The sequence below is a fragment of the Oncorhynchus clarkii genome, unplaced genomic scaffold (genome assembly GCF_045791955.1).
Source record: "Oncorhynchus clarkii lewisi isolate Uvic-CL-2024 unplaced genomic scaffold, UVic_Ocla_1.0 unplaced_contig_10886_pilon_pilon, whole genome shotgun sequence".
NCBI lineage: Eukaryota > Metazoa > Chordata > Actinopteri > Salmoniformes > Salmonidae > Oncorhynchus > Oncorhynchus clarkii.
In genome coordinates, this window is record NW_027261057.1 from 222,631 (window position 1) to 234,953 (window position 12,323).

General features: G+C 37.4%; 10 non-coding genes across 10 annotated transcripts; all 10 read left to right on the forward strand.

Annotated features, from left to right (window-relative positions):
- The first annotated feature begins 662 nt into the window (after window positions 1-662).
- trnar-ucg (transfer RNA arginine (anticodon UCG)) lies at window positions 663-735 on the forward strand. The gene has a single exon. It is a non-coding gene; the product is annotated as a tRNA-Arg (tRNA).
- A 1,813-nt stretch (window positions 736-2,548) lies between these two features.
- On the forward strand, window positions 2,549-2,621 carry trnar-ucg (transfer RNA arginine (anticodon UCG)). The gene has a single exon. It is a non-coding gene; the product is annotated as a tRNA-Arg (tRNA).
- A 1,284-nt stretch (window positions 2,622-3,905) lies between these two features.
- Window positions 3,906-3,978, forward strand: trnar-ucg (transfer RNA arginine (anticodon UCG)). Its single transcript has one exon. It is a non-coding gene; the product is annotated as a tRNA-Arg (tRNA).
- Window positions 3,979-4,525: 547 nt separating this feature from the next.
- trnar-ucg (transfer RNA arginine (anticodon UCG)) lies at window positions 4,526-4,598 on the forward strand. The gene has a single exon. It is a non-coding gene; the product is annotated as a tRNA-Arg (tRNA).
- A 1,957-nt stretch (window positions 4,599-6,555) lies between these two features.
- On the forward strand, window positions 6,556-6,628 carry trnar-ucg (transfer RNA arginine (anticodon UCG)). The gene has a single exon. It is a non-coding gene; the product is annotated as a tRNA-Arg (tRNA).
- A 1,117-nt stretch (window positions 6,629-7,745) lies between these two features.
- On the forward strand, window positions 7,746-7,818 carry trnar-ucg (transfer RNA arginine (anticodon UCG)). The gene has a single exon. It is a non-coding gene; the product is annotated as a tRNA-Arg (tRNA).
- Window positions 7,819-8,726: 908 nt separating this feature from the next.
- trnar-ucg (transfer RNA arginine (anticodon UCG)) lies at window positions 8,727-8,799 on the forward strand. Its single transcript has one exon. It is a non-coding gene; the product is annotated as a tRNA-Arg (tRNA).
- Window positions 8,800-9,775: 976 nt separating this feature from the next.
- Window positions 9,776-9,848, forward strand: trnar-ucg (transfer RNA arginine (anticodon UCG)). Its single transcript has one exon. It is a non-coding gene; the product is annotated as a tRNA-Arg (tRNA).
- Window positions 9,849-10,479: 631 nt separating this feature from the next.
- Window positions 10,480-10,552, forward strand: trnar-ucg (transfer RNA arginine (anticodon UCG)). Its single transcript has one exon. It is a non-coding gene; the product is annotated as a tRNA-Arg (tRNA).
- Window positions 10,553-11,809: 1,257 nt separating this feature from the next.
- On the forward strand, window positions 11,810-11,882 carry trnar-ucg (transfer RNA arginine (anticodon UCG)). Its single transcript has one exon. It is a non-coding gene; the product is annotated as a tRNA-Arg (tRNA).
- The last annotated feature ends 441 nt before the right edge of the window (window positions 11,883-12,323 follow it).

Sequence of the window (12,323 nt, forward strand, 5' to 3'; positions counted from 1 at the left end):
GATGTCAAATAGGGTCGTTTAATTTCATTAGCTCAGCTAATTCATACATGTTTGCAATTTCCCTAAATAAGGCATTGGTCTTGTTGCTTTTAAAAGCTTGGACATTGTGGTTCAACTGTAATAATCTAAGACTGCAAGACCTGAGAATTATTGTGTCTGAATCTGCATCGAAAGATTGAAGGAAAGAGTATCTTTGTACTTGTTAAAAATCACTAGCTTTCCTCATTCGGACAGGTTCACAATTTGTATGTCTATGGTTGCATAGCAAAGTCTGTATAATGTCAAATAAGGCTGTATCACATAGATTGCGTGGCCTAATGGATAAGGCGTCTGACTTCGAATCAGAAGATTGAGGGTTCGAGTCCCTTTGTGGTTGTTTAATTTCATTAGCTCAGCTAATTTGAACATGTTTGCAATTTCCCGGAATAAGGCATTGGTCTTGTTGCTTTGAAAAGCTTGGACATTGTTGATCAACTTTAATAATCAAAGACTGCAAGGCCTGAGAATTATTGTGTCTGAATCTGCATCGAAAGATTGAAGGAAAGAGTATCTTTGTACTTGTTAAAAATCACTAGCTTTCCTCATTCGGACAGGTTCACAATTTTTATGTCTATGGTTGCATAGCAAAGTCTGTATAATGTCAAATAGGGCTGTATCACATAGACTGCGTGGCCTAATGGATAAGGCGTCTGACTTCGAATCAGAAGATTGAGGGTTCGAGTCCCTTCGTGGTTGTTTAATTTCATTAGCTCAGCTAATTTGAACATGTTTGCAATTTCCCGAAATATGGCATTGGTCTTGTTGCTTTGAAAAGCTTGGACATTGTTGTTCAACTTCAATAATCTAAGACTGCAAGACCTGAGAAATATTATGTCTGATTTAGGGACATAGTCTTTTCGTACTTGTAAAATATCACTAGCTTTCCTCATTCGGATAGGTTCACAATTTTGATGTCTGTTGTTGCTAAGCAACGTCTGTATGATGTCAAATAGGGTCGTTTAATTTCATTAGCTCAGCTAATTCGCTAATATGGACATGTTTGCAATTTCCCTAAATAAGGCATTGGTCTTGTTGCTTTGAAAAGCTTGGACATTGTTGTTCAACTTTAATAATCTAAGACTGCAAGGCCTGAGAATTATTGTGTCTGAATCTGCATCGAAAGATTGAAGGAAAGAGTATCTTTGTACTTGTTAAAATCACTAGCTTTCCTCATTCGGACAGGTTCACAATTTTTATGTCTATGGTTGCATAGCAAAGTCTGTATAATGTCAAATAGGGCTGTATCACATAGACTGCGTGGCCTAATGGATAAGGCGTCTGACTTCGAATCAGAAGATTGAGGGTTCAGGTCCCTTCGTGGTTGTTTAATTTCATTAGCTCAGCTAATTTGAACATGTTTGCAATTTCCCGAAATATGGCATTGGTCTTGTTGCTTTGAAAAGCTTGGACATTGTTGTTCAACTTCAATAATCTAAGACTGCAAGACCTGAGAAATATTATGTCTGATTGAGGGACATAGTCTTTTCGTACTTGTAAAATATCACTAGCTTTCCTCATTCGGATAGGTTCACAATTTTGATGTCTGTTGTTGCTAAGCAACGTCTGTTTGATGTCATATCGGAGAATATGGAGTAGAAGGTGTTGCCTCGTGGATAAGGCGTCTTACTTCAAAATAGAAAATTGAGGTTTTGAGGCATTTTCGTGGTCGTTTAATTTCATTAAATCTGCTAATATGGACATGTTTGCAATTTCGCGAAATAAGGCATTGGTCTTGTTGCTTTGAAAAGCTTGGACATTGTTGTTCAACTTTAATAATCTAAGACTGCAAGGCCTGAGAATTATTGAGTCTGATTCTGCATCGCAAGATTGAGGGAAAAGGTATCTTCTTACTTGTTAAATATCACTAGCTTTCCTCATTCGGACAGGTTCACAACTTTGATGTCTACTGTTGCATAGCAAAGTCTGTATGATGTCAAATAGGGTCGTTTAATTTCATTAGCTCAGCTAATTCATACATGTTTGCAATTTCCCTAAATAAGGCATTGGTCTTGTTGCTTTTAAAAGCTTGGACATTGTGGTTCAACTGTAATAATCTAAGACTGCAAGACCTGAGAATTATTGTGTCTGAATCTGCATCGAAAGATTGAAGGAAAGAGTATCTTTGTACTTGTTAAAAATCACTAGCTTTCCTCATTCGGACAGATTCACAATTTGTATGTCTATGGTTGCATAGCAAAGTCTGTATGATGTCAAATAGGGTTGTTTAATTTCATTAGCTCAGCTAATTCGTACATGTTTGCAATTTCCCTAAATAAGGCATTGGTCTTGTTGCTTTGAAAAGCTTGGACATTGTTGTTCAACTTTAATAATCTAAGACTGCAAGACCTGAGAATTATTGTGTCTGAATCTGCATCGAAAGATTGAAGGAAAGAGTATCTTTGTACTTCTTAAAAATCACTAGCTTTCCTCATTCGGACAGGTTCACAATTTTTATGTCTATGGTTGCATAGCAAAGTCTGTATAATGTCAAATAGGGCTGTATCACATAGACTGCGTGGCCTAATGGATAAGGCGTCTGACTTCGAATCAGAAGATTGAGGGTTCGAGTCCCTTCGTGGTTGTTTAATTTCATTAGCTCAGCTAATTTGAACATGTTTGCAATTTCCCGAAATATGGCATTGGTCTTGTTGCTTTGAAAAGCTTGGACATTGTTGTTCAACTTCAATAATCTAAGACTGCAAGACCTGAGAAATATTATGTCTGATTGAGGGACATAGTCTTTTCGTACTTGTAAAATATCACTAGCTTTCCTCATTCGGATAGGTTCACAATTTTGATGTCTGTTGTTGCTAAGCAACGTCTGTTTGATGTCAAATATGGAGTAGAAGGTGTTGCCTCGGGATCGTTTAATTTCATTAGCTCAGTCGTTTAATTTCATTTCGTACATGTTTGCAATTTCGCTAAATAAGGCATTGGTCTTGTTGCTTTGAAAAGCTTGGACATTGTTGTTCAACTTTAATAATCTAAGACTGCAAGGCCTGAGAATTATTGTGTCTGAATCTGCATCGAAAGATTGAAGGAAAGAGTATCTTTGTACTTGTTAAAATCACTAGCTTTCCTCATTCGGACAGGTTCACAATTTTTATGTCTATGGTTGCATAGCAAAGTCTGTATAATGTCAAATAAGGCTGTATCACATAGACTGCGTGTTCTAATGGATAAGGCGTCTGACTTCGAATCAGAAGATTGAGGGTTCGAGGTCCCTTCGTGGTTGTTTAATTTCATTAGCTCAGCTAATTTGAACATGTTTGCAATTTCCCGAAATAAGGCATTGGTCTTGTTGCTTTGAAAAGCTTGGACATTGTTGTTCAACTTCAATAATCTAAGACTGCAAGACCTGAGAAATATTATGTCTGATTGAGGGACATAGTCTTTTCGTACTTGTAAAATATCACTAGCTTTCCTCATTCGGATAGGTTCACAATTTTGATGTCTGTTGTTGCTAAGCAACGTCTGTTTGATGTCATATCGGAGAATATGGAGTAGAAGGTGTTGCCTCGTGGATAAGGCGTCTTACTTCAAAATAGAAAATTGAGGTTTTGAGGCATTTTCGTGGTCGTTTAATTTCATTAAATCTGCTAATATGGACATGTTTGCAATTTCCCGAAATAAGGCATTGGTCTTGTTTCTTTGAAAGGCTTGGACATTGTTATTCATCTTTAATAATCTAATATTGCAAGGCCTGAGAATTATTGAGTCTGATTCTGCATCGCAAGATTGAGGGAAAAGGTATCTTCTTACTTGTTAAATATCACTAGCTTTCCTCATTCGGACAGGTTCACAACTTTGATGTCTACTGTTGCATAGCAAAGTCTGTATAATGTCAAATAGGGCTGTGTCACATAGACTGCGTGGCCTAATGGATAAGGCGTCTGACTTCGAATCAGAAGATTGAGGGTTCGAGTCCCTTCGTGGTTGTTTAATTTCATTAGCTCAGCTAATTTGAACATGTTTGCAATTTCCCGAAATATGGCATTGGTCTTGTTGCTTTGAAAAGCTTGGACATTGTTGTTCAACTTCAATAATCTAAGACTGCAAGACCTGAGAAATATTATGTCTGATTGAGGGACATAGTCTTTTCGTACTTGTAAAATATCACTAGCTTTCCTCATTCGGATAGGTTCACAATTTTGATGTCTGTTGTTGCTAAGCAACGTCTGTATGATGTCAAATAGGGTCGTTTAATTTCATTAGCTCAGCTAATTCGTACATGTTTGCAATTTCCCTAAATAAGGCATTGGTCTTGTTTCTTTGAAAAGCTTGGACATTGTTGTTCAACTTTAATAATCTAAGACTGCAAGGCCTGAGAATTATTGTGTCTGAATCTGCATCGAAAGATTGAAGGAAAGAGTATCTTTGTACTTGTTAAAATCACTAGCTTTCCTCATTCGGACAGGTTCACAATTTTTATGTCTATGGTTGCATAGCAAAGTCTGTATAATGTCAAATAGGGCTGTATCACATAGACTGCGTGGCCTAATGGATAAGGCGTCTGACTTCGAATCAGAAGATTGAGGGTTCGAGTCCCTTCGTGGTTGTTTAATTTCATTAGCTCAGCTAATTTGAACATGTTTGCAATTTCCCGAAATAAGGCATTGGTCTTGTTGCTTTGAAAAGCTTGGACATTGTTGTTCAACTTCAATAATCTAAGACTGCAAGACCTGAGAAATATTATGTCTGATTGAGGGACATAGTCTTTTCGTACTTGTAAAATATCACTAGCTTTCCTCATTCGGATAGGTTCACAATTTTGATGTCTGTTGTTGCTAAGCAACGTCTGTTTGATGTCATATCGGACAATATGGAGTAGAAGGTGTTGCCTCGTGGATAAGGCGTCTTACTTCAAAATAGAAAATTGAGGTTTTGAGGCATTTTCGTGGTCGTTTAATTTCATTAAATCTGCTAATATGGACATGTTTGCAATTTCCCGAAATAAGGCATTGGTCTTGTTTCTTTGAAAGGCTTGGACATTGTTATTCATCTTTAATAATCTAATATTGCAAGGCCTGAGAATTATTGAGTCTGATTCTGCATCGCAAGATTGAGGGAAAAGGTATCTTCTTACTTGTTAAATATCACTAGCTTTCCTCATTCGGACAGGTTCACAACTTTGATGTCTACTGTTGCAGAGCAAAGTCTGTATGATGTCAAATAGGGTCGTTTAATTTCATTAGCTCAGCTAATTCGTACATGTTTGCAATTTCCCTAAATAAGGCATTGGTCTTGTTGCTTTGAAAAGCTTGGACATTGTTGTTCAACTTTAATAATCTAAGACTGCAAGACCTGAGAATTATTGTGTCTGAATCTGCATCGAAAGATTGAAGGAAAGAGTATCTTTGTACTTGTTGAAAATCACTAGCTTTCCTCATTCGGACAGGTTCACAATTTTTATGTCTATGGTTGCATAGCAAAGTCTGTATAATGTCAAATAGGGCTGTATCACATAGACTGCGTGGCCTAATGGATAAGCCGTCTGACTTCGAATCAGAAGATTGAGGGTTCGAGTCCCTTCGTGGTTGTTTAATTTCATTAGCTCCGCTAATATGGACATGTTTGCAATTTCGCTAAATAAGGCATTGGTCTTGTTGCTTGGACATTGTTATTCATCTTTAATAATCTAATATTGCAAGTCCTGAGAATTATTGAGTCTGATTCTGCATCGCAAGATTGAGGGAAAAGGTATCTTCTTACTTGTTAAATATCACTAGCTTTCCTCATTCGGACAGGTTCACAACTTTGATGTCTACTTTTGCATAGCAAAGTCTGTATAATGTCAAATAGGGCTGTATCACATAGACTGCGTGGCCTAATGGATAAGGCGTCTGACTTCGAATCAGAAGATTGAGGGTCCGAGTCCCTTCGTGGTTGTTTAATTTCATTAGCTCAGCTAATTTGAACATGTTTGCAATTTCCCGAAATAAGGCATTGGTCTTGTTGCTTTGAAAAGCTTGGACATTGGACACTTCAATAATCTAAGACTGCAAGACCTGAGAAATATTATGTCTGATTGAGGGACATAGTCTTATCGTACTTGTAAAATATCACTAGCTTTCCTCATTCGGATAGGTTCACAATTTTGATGTCTGTTGTTGCTAAACAACGTCTGTTTGATGTCATATCGGAGAATATGGAGTAGAAGGTGTTGCCTCGTGGATAAGGCGTCTTACTTCGAAACAGAAAATTGAGGTTTTGAGGCATTTTCGTGGTCGTTTAATTTCATTAAATCTGCTAATATGGACATGTTTGCAATTTCGCTAAATAAGGCATTGGTCTTGTTGCTTTGAAAAGCTTGGACATTGTTGTTCAACTTTAATAATCTAAGACTGCAAGGCCTGAGAATTATTGTGTCTGAATCTGCATCGAAAGATTGAAGGAAAGAGTATCTTTGTACTTGTTAAAAATCACTAGCTTTCCTCATTCGGACAGGTTCACAATTTTTATGTCTATGGTTGCATAGCAAAGTCTGTATAATGTCAAATAGGTTTGTATCACATAGACTGCGTGGCCTAATGGATAAGGCGTCTGACTTCGAATCAGAAGATTGAGGGTTCGAGTCCCTTCGTGGTTGTTTAATTTCTTTGAAAGGCTTGGACATTGTTATTCATCTTTAATAATCTAATATTGCAAGGCCTGAGAATTATTGAGTCTGATTCTGCATCGCAAGATTGAGGGAAAAGGTATCTTCTTACTTGTTAAATATCACTAGCTTTCCTCATTCGGACAGGTTCACAACTTTGATGTCTACTGTTGCATAGCAAAGTCTGTATGATGTCAAATAGGGTCGTTTAATTTCATTAGCTCAGCTAATTCGTACATGTTTGCAATTTCCCTAAATAAGGCATTGGTCTTGTTGCTTGGACATTGTTATTCATCTTTAATAGTCTAATATTGCAAGGCCTGAGAATTATTGAGTCTGATTCTGCATCGCAAGATTGAGGGAAAAGGTATCTTCTTACTTGTTAAATATCACTAGCTTTCCTCATTCGGACAGGTTCACAACTTTGATGTCTACTGTTGCAGAGCAAAGTCTGTATGATGTCAAATAGGGTCGTTTAATTTCATTAGCTCAGCTAATTCGTACATGTTTGCAATTTCCCTAAATAAGGCATTGGTCTTGTTGCTTTGAAAAGCTTGGACATTGTTGTTCAACTTTAATAATCTAAGACTGCAAGACCTGAGAATTATTGTGTCTGAATCTGCATCGAAAGATTGAAGGAAAGAGTATCTTTGTACTTGTTAAAAATCACTAGCTTTCCTCATTCGGACAGGTTCACAATTTTTATGTCTATGGTTGCATAGCAAAGTCTGTATAATGTCAAATAGGGCTGTATCACATAGACTGCGTGGCCTAATGGATAAGGCGTCTGACTTCGAGTCAGAAGATTGAGGGTTCGAGTCCCTTCGTGGTTGTTTAATTTCATTAGCTCGCTAATATGGACATGTTTGCAATTTCGCTAAATAAGGCATTGGTCTTGTTGCTTGGACATTGTTATTCATCTTTAATAATCTAATATTGCAAGGCCTGAGAATTATTGAGTCTGATTCTGCATCGCAAGATTGAGGGAAAAGGTATCTTCTTACTTGTTAAATATCACTAGCTTTCCTCATTCGGACAGGTTCACAACTTTGATGTCTACTTTTGCATAGCAAAGTCTGTATAATGTCAAATAGGGCTGTATCACATAGACTGCGTGGCCTAATGGATAAGGCGTCTGACTTCGAATCAGAAGATTGAGGGTTCGAGTCCCTTCGTGGTTGTTTAATTTCATTAGCTCAGCTAATTTGAACATGTTTGCAATTTCCCGAAATAAGGCATTGGTCTTGTTGCTTTGAAAAGCTTGGACATTGTTGTTCAACTTCAATAATCTAAGACTGCAAGACCTGAGAAATATTATGTCTGATTGAGGGACATAGTCTTTTCGTACTTGTAAAATATCACTAGCTTTCCTCATTCGGATAGGTTCACAATTTTGATGTCTGTTGTTGCTAAGCAACGTCTGTTTGATGTCATATCGGAGAATATGGAGTAGAAGGTGTTGCCTCGTGGATAAGGCGTCTTACTTCAAAATAGAAAATTGAGGTTTTGAGGCATTTTCGTGGTCGTTTAATTTCATTAAATCTGCTAATATGGACATGTTTGCAATTTCCCGAAATAAGGCATTGGTCTTGTTTCTTTGAAAGGCTTGGACATTGTTATTCATCTTTAATAATCTAATATTGCAAGGCCTGAGAATTATTGAGTCTGATTCTGCATCGCAAGATTGAGGGAAAAGGTATCTTCTTACTTGTTAAATATCACTAGCTTTCCTCATTCGGACAGGTTCACAACTTTGATGTCTACTGTTGCATAGCAAAGTCTGTATGATGTCAAATAGGGTCGTTTAATTTCATTAGCTCAGCTAATTCGTACATGTTTGCAATTTCCCTAAATAAGGCATTGGTCTTGTTGCTTTGAAAAGCTTGGACATTGTTGTTCAACTTTAATAATCTAAGACTGCAAGACCTGAGAATTATTGTGTCTGAATCTGCATCGAAAGATTGAAGGAAAGAGTATCTTTGTACTTGTTAAAAATCACTAGCTTTCCTCATTCGGACAGGTTCACAATTTTTATGTCTATGGTTGCATAGCAAAGTCTGTATAATGTCAAATAGGGCTGTATCACATAGACTGCGTGGCCTAATGGATAAGGCGTCTGACTTCGAATCAGAAGATTGAGGGTTCGAGTCCCTTCGTGGTTGTTTAATTTCATTAGCTCCCCTAATATGGACATGTTTGCAATTTCGCTAAATAAGGCATTGGTCTTGTTGCTTGGACATTGTTATTCATCTTTAATAATCTAATATTGCAAGGCCTGAGAATTATTGAGTCTGATTCTGCATCGCAAGATTGAGGGAAAAGGTATCTTCTTACTTGTTAAATATCACTAGCTTTCCTCATTCGGACAGGTTCACAACTTTGATGTCTACTTGTTGCATAGCAAAGTCTGTATAATGTCAAATAGGGCTGTATCACATAGACTGCGTGGCCTAATGGATAAGGCGTCTGACTTCGAATCAGAAGATTGAGGGTCCGAGTCCCTTCGTGGTTGTTTAATTTCATTAGCTCAGCTAATTTGAACATGTTTGCAATTTCCCGAAATAAGGCATTGGTCTTGTTGCTTTGAAAAGCTTGGACATTGGACACTTCAATAATCTAAGACTGCAAGACCTGAGAAATATTATGTCTGATTGAGGGACATAGTCTTTCGTACTTGTAAAATATCACTAGCTTTCCTCATTCGGATAGGTTCACAATTTTGATGTCTGTTGTTGCTAAGCAACGTCTGTTTGATGTCATATCGGAGAATATGGAGTAGAAGGTGTTGCCTCGTGGATAAGGCGTCTTACTTCGAAACAGAAAATTGAGGTTTTGAGGCATTTTCGTGGTCGTTTAATTTCATTAAATCTGCTAATATGGACATGTTTGCAATTTCGCTAAATAAGGCATTGGTCTTGTTGCTTTGAAAAGCTTGGACATTGTTGTTCAACTTTAATAATCTAAGACTGCAAGGCCTGAGAATTATTGTGTCTGAATCTGCATCGAAAGATTGAAGGAAAGAGTATCTTTGTACTTGTTAAAAATCACTAGCTTTCCTCATTCGGACAGGTTCACAATTTTTATGTCTATGGTTGCATAGCAAAGTCTGTATAATGTCAAATAGGGCTGTATCACATAGACTGCGTGGCCTAATGGATAAGGCGTCTGACTTCGAATCAGAAGATTGAGGGTTCGAGTCCCTTCGTGGTTGTTTAATTTCATTAGCTCAGCTAATTTGAACATGTTTGCAATTTCCCGAAATAAGGCATTGGTCTTGTTGCTTTGAAAAGCTTGGACATTGTTGTTCAACTTCAATAATCTAAGACTGCAAGACCTGAGAAATATTATGTCTGATTGAGGGACATAGTCTTTTCGTACTTGTAAAATATCACTAGCTTTCCTCATTCGGATAGGTTCACAATTTTGATGTCTGTTGTTGCTAAGCAACGTCTGTTTGATGTCATATCGGACAATATGGAGTAGAAGGTGTTGCCTCGTGGATAAGGCGTCTTACTTCAAAATAGAAAATTGAGGTTTTGAGGCATTTTCGTGGTCGTTTAATTTCATTAAATCTGCTAATATGGACATGTTTGCAATTTCCCGAAATAAGGCATTGGTCTTGTTTCTTTGAAAGGCTTGGACATTGTTATTCATCTTTAATAATCTAATATTGCAAGGCCTGAGAATTATTGAGTCTGATTCTGCATCGCAAGATTGAGGGAAATGGTATCTTCTTACTTGTTAAATATCACTAGCTTTCCTCATTCGGACAGGTTCACAACTTTGATGTCTACTTTTGCATAGCAAAGTCTGTATAATGTCAAATAGGGCTGTATCACATAGACTGCGTGGCCTAATGGATAAGGCGTCTGACTTCGAATCAGAAGATTGAGGGTTCGAGTCCCTTCGTGGTTGTTTAATTTCATTAGCTCAGCTAATTTGAACATGTTTGCAATTTCCCGAAATAAGGCATTGGTCTTGTTGCTTTGAAAAGCTTGGACATTGTTGTTCAACTTCAATAATCTAAGACTGCAAGACCTGAGAAATATTATGTCTGATTGAGGGACATAGTCTTTTCGTACTTGTAAAATATCACTAGCTTTCCTCATTCGGATAGGTTCACAATTTTGATGTCTGTTGTTGCTAAGCAACGTCTGTTTGATGTCATATCGGAGAATATGGAGTAGAAGGTGTTGCCTCGTGGATAAGGCGTCTTACTTCAAAATAGAAAATTGAGGTTTTGAGGCATTTTCGTGGTCGTTTAATTTCATTAAATCTGCTAATATGGACATGTTTGCAATTTCCCGAAATAAGGCATTGGTCTTGTTTCTTTGAAAGGCTTGGACATTGTTATTCATCTTTAATAATCTAATATTGCAAGGCCTGAGAATTATTGAGTCTGATTCTGCATCGCAAGATTGAGGGAAAAGGTATCTTCTTACTTGTTAAATATCACTAGCTTTCCTCATTCGGACAGGTTCACAACTTTGATGTCTACTGTTGCATAGCAAAGTCTGTATGATGTCAAATAGGGTCGTTTAATTTCATTAGCTCAGCTAATTCGTACATGTTTGCAATTTCCCTAAATAAGGCATTGGTCTTGTTGCTTTGAAAAGCTTGGACATTGTTGTTCAACTTTAATAATCTAAGACTGCAAGACCTGAGAATTATTGTGTCTGAATCTGCATCGAAAGATTGAAGGAAAGAGTATCTTTGTACTTGTTAAAAATCACTAGCTTTCCTCATTCGGACAGGTTCACAATTTTTATGTCTATGGTTGCATAGCAAAGTCTGTATAATGTCAAATAGGGCTGTATCACATAGACTGCGTGGCCTAATGGATAAGGCGTCTGACTTCGAATCAGAAGATTGAGGGTTCGAGTCCGTTCGTGGTTGTTTAATTTCATTAGCTCCGCTAATTTGGACATGTTTGCAATTTCGCTAAATAAGGCATTGGTCTTGTTGCTTGGACATTGTTATTCATCTTTAATAATCTAATATTGCAAGGCCTGAGAATTATTGAGTCTGATTCTGCATCGCAAGATTGAGGGAAAAGGTATCTTCTTACTTGTTAAATATCACTAGCTTTCCTCATTCGGACAGGTTCACAACTTTGATGTCTACTTTTGCATAGCAAAGTCTGTATAATGTCAAATAGGGCTGTATCACATAGACTGCGTGGCCTAATGGATAAGGCGTCTGACTTCGAATCAGAAGATTGAGGGTTCGAGTCCCTTCGTGGTTGTTTAATTTCATTAGCTCAGCTAATTTGAACATGTTTGCAATTTCCCGAAATAAGGCATTGGTCTTGTTGCTTTGAAAAGCTTGGACATTGGACACTTCAATAATCTAAGACTGCAAGACCTGAGAAATATTATGTCTGATTGAGGGACATAGTCTTTTCGTACTTGTAAAATATCACTAGCTTTCCTCATTCGGATAGGTTCACAATTTTGATGTCTGTTGTTGCTAAGCAACGTCTGTTTGATGTCATATCGGAGAATATGGAGTAGAAGGTGTTGCCTCGTGGATAAGGCGTCTTACTTCGAAACAGAAAATTGAGATTTTGAGGCATTTTCGTGGTCGTTTAATTTCATTAAATCTGCTAATATGGACATGTTTGCAATTTCGCGAAATAAGGCATTGGTCTTGTTGCTTTGAAAAGCTTGGACATTGTTGTTCAACT